At 33.3% G+C, this 7,186-nt stretch overlaps 1 long non-coding RNA gene across 1 annotated transcript; it reads right to left on the reverse strand.

The window, feature by feature from the left end:
- Positions 1-328: 328 nt before the first annotated feature.
- LOC149493612 (uncharacterized) lies at positions 329-6,824 on the reverse strand. Its single transcript, XR_016322598.1, has 2 exons — positions 6,009-6,824; positions 329-721 (listed from the first exon to the last, which is right to left on the reverse strand). It is a non-coding gene; the product is annotated as an uncharacterized LOC149493612 (long non-coding RNA).
- Between the last annotated feature and the right edge of the window lie 362 nt (positions 6,825-7,186).

A 7,186-nucleotide genomic window follows, 5' to 3' on the forward strand; every position in this document is an offset into this window, starting at 1 on the left:
GAAAATTCTGTCGCAAGTCGTTCGCAAATCGGTCGCAAATTGTAAATTTAAAATTTTTATTTGTGGTCGCTAATCGGTCGCAAATCGGTCGCAAAATTGAAAAAAAATTAAAAAAAATAAATATTATTATAAAACCATAATTTTTTCGCAACTGTGAAAATTGACATATATATATATATATATATATATATATATATATCACAAACGCAATTCAAAAACAATATAAAAATGTAACAAAATGTCACAAAACAAAATGACAAACTAAAAAGAACACCACTATCAAAACCAACTCAACTCCATAAAAAAAAAAAAAAAAAAAAAAAAAAACTAAAATCAGTGAACTTATTCAACATATATTATAGCCACCCAGAAAAATATGTTCCACTTCTACATTAATAACAGTTGCAAATACAGTGCTTTGCAGCACCATATTCCAACTCCTTATGTTGTAGCCTATAAATTAGGGTGACATGGCCCCTCTTTTAAAAAAATTGTCACCCGATGTTACTTTCATCTTCTCTTTCAATTTGCTTTTTTTTTTTTTTTGGGACAACATCCTTTACCTGGCTCTTCAACATGTCAATCATCTATGGCTCACTGCACCGCTCATTATTGCTGGGTACTGCAGAACTTGGTACCTGAAGGGATTCACTAGTTCCGCAACGTTCCCAATTGCAATATCATTTTTTCTCGAAAATAATTTCCACAACTGCTCCACATACTGTCAAACAACAATTATATTGCGACATTAAACGGTCATAATTTTGGGTAACAGAAATTTATCATTAACATATGATAAATATACTACTGTGATTCATCCCTTCGTTATAATGAGTTTAGGTTGCATTACCTTATTCATGACTCTGACAAATACTCGGATGATAGCACGGTACACATTACCTTTGCCAACATATAATTAGCAAGAGAGACAACCCAATATATACAAAATGTAACAAGTGTAAAAGGTATGATTTATTATTAGCTCTTGTAACAAGTGTAAAATATCAAATGCTTGAAACTAAAAAGCAATAAGTAGACCTCATATTGGGAAGATAACAATAAAATGAAAAGTACTTCAACCTTGGAGCTACATATTTAATGGTAAACATAATTTTAATCTTTGTATCCTAAAATAGTAACTACAAACTTGAATAAATGGTCCATTGATTAGGAAATAGTTCAACTTTAATTGGAAAGAGTTACAACTTTAACTTCAAAGTATAAGCAAATTGACACATTATTCAAACTGACTTTAAATTTGTCCATCAACTCTTTTTCTATTTTGTAACTCCTTATCTGCTGCCATTGGTAAATTACAAATAATTTTAATTTGAATATAACATATTTTCCTATTCTAAACTGCATGTTGATTATATCATGTCATTACCATGCAATGTTAGTCTTATTATTTAACGTTTTATTTTTCTCACTTGATTTATTTGTGATCCAATATCTGCATATAAAAATTAATCCTTTTGTTTGTATTTATCAAAGGGTAGAAATAGGGGATAGAAGAATTCTTCAGTACTGAGTATAATTAGCCCCTAATTAGACCCTAATAATTATTTAGTTTATTCATATTTCTTGTGCTAATTGCATGCAATTTCACTTGTAGCTAAATCTTTCAAGTCCTAAACTATTACTTCAAACATGTATCATACATAATAAGCTTTTTGAATCATCTAATATAATTGATATGGTCTTTGAATGTATGACCAGAATATAGCACTTAGCCTAAAAAAACTACTTTAATATTCACTTATATCCACTCTTATTGGTCAATATATGATACTACAAAATTTGCAAAACAATATTCACAAATAATAGGACATGGAGATCGCACTAGGATGCACAACAGGTGGTTGCTCCATTCCAATTGTCCTGTTCTATATTAGTGAATTTAAAAACATTAAAACACACTTTGATTTAACGAAAACAGACTACTATTTGGTTAAAACTTCATAATCATTTAGCGAAAATAAGTTACTATTTTCCAAACCAGATTTTCCAAATAAAAAAAATCACAACAAACAGTTTGCTACCATTTATGGTCTCCTTAACGTGTAAAGAGAAAGATGAATAAGAGTGTCTCGATCAAATAAGGCATGATAATTAAAAATAAAAAAAAACAAAGATAAAAAATAACAATTACAGAATGATTAACAAGGAGATGTCAATCAACTTTTAATAATGAAAAAATTAAATCAAATTGTAATTACTTGTGAATCTTCACCCGATGAATGCAGCTGAATCTGAGAAGAGGATAGGATAATACAACGAAGAGAAGAGATGAAAGGGTTTTGTTGAGGTATTTTTGTTCAATTCAGCTGGGCATCTCTAAAACATGGTGTGCGTTTGGGCGCTCTAATATTTTGCCCTAAAAAATTATATGGGTAGTGGTAGATATTTAACAATTCGCCCCTAATTTAGTGCCCTAAAAAAAATCAAAAAAAAAAAAAAAAAATCGCAAGACTTACCTCAACTTGTGTCCAAATAGCAATGGAGTGACCGGAGTTGCAATGGAGCAGAGATGGCGACGACAGGCGGGCTGGAGCGGCGTCAGGATGGACTGGAGTGGCGCTGCGAAAGGAGGAGAGGAGAGGAGGAGTAGAAGAAAGAAAGAAGAAGAAAGAAAGAAGAAGAAAGAAGAAGGAGGGCGTCTGGCATTTAAAGCCCTAAAATTTGCGACCGACTGGTCGGTCGCAAATGTCCTTAATATCGGTCGCAATTTTTTAACTCGGCAACGTCGTTTTACTTCGCAATAAAATTGCGACCGATTTGCGACTAAACCTGTCGGTCGCAAAAAATCGGTTGCAAATCAGTCGCAAATCGATCTCAGAACTTATTCCTAATTTTGAAGCGCGCAATTTTGCGACGGAAAAAACGTTGTCGCAAATCGGTCGCAAATCCGTAGTACACTAGTCGCAAACTGAAAAACAAACTCGCAGAAATTTTTAGCGCTATAATTAGCGATTGTTTGTCTATAGGTCGCAATTCGGTCGCAAAATTGCGACTGATTTTAGGCGGTCGCAAAAATCGGTCGCAAATCGGTGATTTTTTTGTAGTGTATTATTATTTTTTTAGGGGAGGCTAAAGATCTCTGCTTGCCCTTTCTCTAATTTTGGACGAGGTATAGTTTAGTTGATTTTTCATTTATTATTTGGGATCTTGCAAAAGCTGATACCAAGCTTTTCCATTTTTTTTTATACTGAAACTACTTCAAATGAACTCTACTTTTGGTTCTAGTGTCTATTGGTTTCATAATTTGGAGTAAAATTTTGTCATGAATGTATTTGCCAGTGATTTAATGTTGAGCCGTTTGACAGGTTGATGCAGCTCTTGATTTATGCCACACACAGAACATAGGGAGAATGATCAAAGCTCACTTTCCACATTCCCAGGTCAAATAATTTTCTTTTGATGCACTTAGTGGCAAAGGGAATAATTTAGCAGCAAATGTGGAGTTAAAGTGAATTTTGGTTATTGCTTGGGGTGGGATGGCACCCGATGTTTAATTTGCTTTCAAGCATAATATGCTAGGATATTTTGTCTTACACTTGTCTCTTTTGAATTATCTTGTAGTTTATTGTGGTTTCACTGAAAGAAGGCATGTTCAACAATGCCAATGTCCTCTTTCGGACGAAATTTGTAGATGGTGTTTCAACTGTCCAGAGGACTGTTGCTGCTAAGCAGAACAAGTGATTGCTGCCACATTATCACGTTTTATTACTGTGTTACTTTGATGGAATTTTATTATTTCGATTCACATGTTTTGAATTAATGTCCAGTAATGCCTGGTTAGTCCATCTGTTATTAATGTACCGTCACTAGTCGTAACACAGTTACTTAACCCAGTTCCAAATTTTTGTATTTTGTCTTTAATTTGACATCCCTCAGTTTACCATTCCTATCACTTTCCTGCTTTCTTTTTCCCTATTTTGTTTGTCATTTTAAAAGACTTATCTTCTTTTCCAACTTTATGCTTTTCACTATTATGAAAGCATTAATAATATATATTTACAGAACTGAGGATGGAGGAAATACTTGAATGGCTTTGCTATTTTTGAGACTTGTCAGATTATGTAGGAATAATTAATGAGGAATAGTTAGATGCAGATTATTGCTCTGTATAACAAATAATTTCCTCATTAATTATTCCTACATAATCTGACAAGTCTCAAAAATAGCAAAGCCATTCAAGTATTTCCTCCATCCTCAGTTCTGTAAATATATATTATTAATGCTTTCATAATAGTGAAAAGCATAAAGTTGGAAAAGAAGATAAGTCTTCTAAAATGACAAACAAAATAGGAAAAAAGAAAGCTAGGAATGGTAAACTGCGGAATGTCAAATTAAAGACAAAATACAACAATTTGCGACCGATTTGCGACAGACTTTTTCTGCAACTAATTTGCGACAGCATTTCCACATGAAAACACGACCAAATTTTGCGACCGATTTTTTAATTTTGCGATCGAAAAATCGGTCGCAAATTTGCGACCGACGGAAAAAATCGGTCGCACAATATTTTGCGACAAGAATATTTGTGACCGCAGTGTTTGGGTCGCAGATCGGTCGCTAATTGAATTTAGCGACCGATTTTTTGGCATTTTGCGACCGATTTGTCGGTCGCAAAATGCCGTTTTTTTTGTAGTGATAGTAAAATAATTAGAATACTTTATTTACTATGTATTAAGTTATAGAATTATTCTAAATAAACCTATTACTTTATATTATTAACTAAAACTAGTCTAAGTTCTATCGAAATTTCGGCAGCATCTCCCCTAAAAATTGAACTATCTACCTGCTCAAATATCACAATATTATCATATATATATATATCAATCAATGCACACAGCTCATCCGTCGGGCAATCAGTCAGCTATATTCCCATCCTCCTTTCAAAACAACCATATCAACATTCACCAGTTAATTTACAAAATTATAATAACCTCCAAGCATGTTCCAATGATATTATTAATTGTTCTTTAACTAATTACAAAATAAATAAATTATAGACAAACTTATATAGATAAGTTAAATTCAACTACTCTCATTTGATAGTTACTTAGGCTCTAATCATTATAAAACTCCTCATCATGCCTTTACTTCATCATCCTTGCTTCAGGAATAAACCACATTTATTTATGCATTTGTTTAAAATTCTATACTAGCCTTTAAGAACCAATGCTAATTTAAATTAAATTTTAATATATACACCTACTAAGTAACTCAACTCAACTTTAAACATATACCAACTAAAGCTTCATAATTTTTTTTTTCACCATGACATAAAGTTATAATTTCTAGTCTATGGCAAAGTCTAGAATCGAATCATTTATTTAGCAAGAATATAGCTATCAAGCAATAATCAATAATAACCAACATTAATATTTAAAATAGTTCGTATGTTAGTTTATCTAAAATGACATCAATTATTTAAAATAGTTGTTGCCCACCAAGGGAAATAGGTTGTTCTCGACCTAACTCATATATAAGGTACAAATTAACTCATTTCCCATCAAGGACTTGATTTATAAATCCTTTTGATTCATAATAAAGCAGTAATTCAATTGAATAGCTAAACTGGCTGCTGCTATTTCACACATTTCGTAATTCCTTCACTAAAATCTGCACTAAACTAATTAATTGATTCATTTGTACATGGAACTTTCAGTTTATAGCTCAGTTGAAAGGGCAAGATTCAAGGTTCCCTTTATAACATATTAAGAACTCAAACCAACGGCTAAAAATATACTGTCATACTAATGGATTATCATATCTTTACAAAGATATATAATAGACTTAATAATTTAGCTATTTCTATATAGGAATTCGATTTATAGCTTCCATATATAATTTTTTTATATAAAAAATCTCCAAGCTAATTCTCATGAACAGTAGTTAGGGATTCAATTCTCCATAAGAATTGGTTTATGAGCAAATCCTTTAATTTAAATTTGAAAGGGATCACATATCATCGAGAGGAAGGTTGAAAAATCCCTCACCTTGTCGCAAAAACATGCCAGAAATCATAGATTTCAAGGTAAGAGGATCGGCAGCATCATCCCTGTCCAAGTGCTGCTTCTTTCGACGCTAGCTTTGCTGAACCCGCCGAGAGAGAAGGAGAGAAAGAGACAAGAGCTTTGTCATCGGCGAGGCGAAGCTGGACTTGACTGAAGAAAGCTGCAGTCGCTGGAAGACCGGAGAAGTGAGTTGCGACGCTACTTCTTGATCGAGTCCCCTGTGACGACTGCGTTCGCCAGAAACGAAATGAGGGAGAGAAAGGAATGCCGGAGCTGCTGCGGCCAGGAGGCGACGACGAGGAGGCGCTGGTCTCAGGCGGTCGGAAAAACGAGAGGAGGAGAAGGGGAGGGTGGGTCGACGCTGCTGGAAGAAGAAGAAAAGAAAAAAGAAAAAAGAAAAAAAAAAGAAAAGAAGGAGAATTCTCAAGCTTCTAGACCATTCCGGTTCGATTCGAATCGATTTGGTCTAATTCTATGATTTGGCTCAATTTGCTTGGTTTTCGAGTTTTTCGCTTAGTTTTTTGAAAAATCAAATTGGTTTACGGGTCCAGTTTAGCAATAATAAAATACTAGCTGGTATGGTCTCATTGGTTGAAATAAAAAATTTAATTTTTAAATGAAAATTCTACGAAATTAAATTTTCGGGTCGTTTCAATAACATAGAAAGTGTAACAACATATTCGTGTAAGTGGGTCTTTGTCGATTCACAAAGTAGAAACAAAGTACTATTCATGGAACAGTTCTTTGAATATATACTTTTCGAGTTAGGGGCAGTGGCCACCCGCAGCCACCCATTTCCTCTGCCTCTGGCTGTAGAAACTAAAGTGAAAGATGATAATAAATTCTCTATCCTAAATGATATATTTGATTGAGCGGTGATAACTTTACCAATTACTTTCTCTTAACTTTGTGCATGCCTTCCATTGAGCCTATTTTATGAGTTTAGATTTAGGCTTTATATTTGAGCTTGATTTTAAATTATTTAATTGGGTCTTTAGTTAATTGTAGTTCAATTAATATTATTTATTTTATCTTTTTAATTAATTAAAAGAAAGAGATGAGGATGAAGTGGATTGTAGTTGAGTAAAATAAGAGAGCACGACTCAAGTAGTTATTTACGTACATAAAAGTTGGATATGAAAGGAGCCAGCGATGGGAAA

This window comes from Jatropha curcas, chromosome 9, assembly GCF_041381405.1.
Source record: "Jatropha curcas cultivar XTBG-Jc1 chromosome 9, XTBG_Jcur_1.0, whole genome shotgun sequence".
NCBI lineage: Eukaryota > Viridiplantae > Streptophyta > Magnoliopsida > Malpighiales > Euphorbiaceae > Jatropha > Jatropha curcas.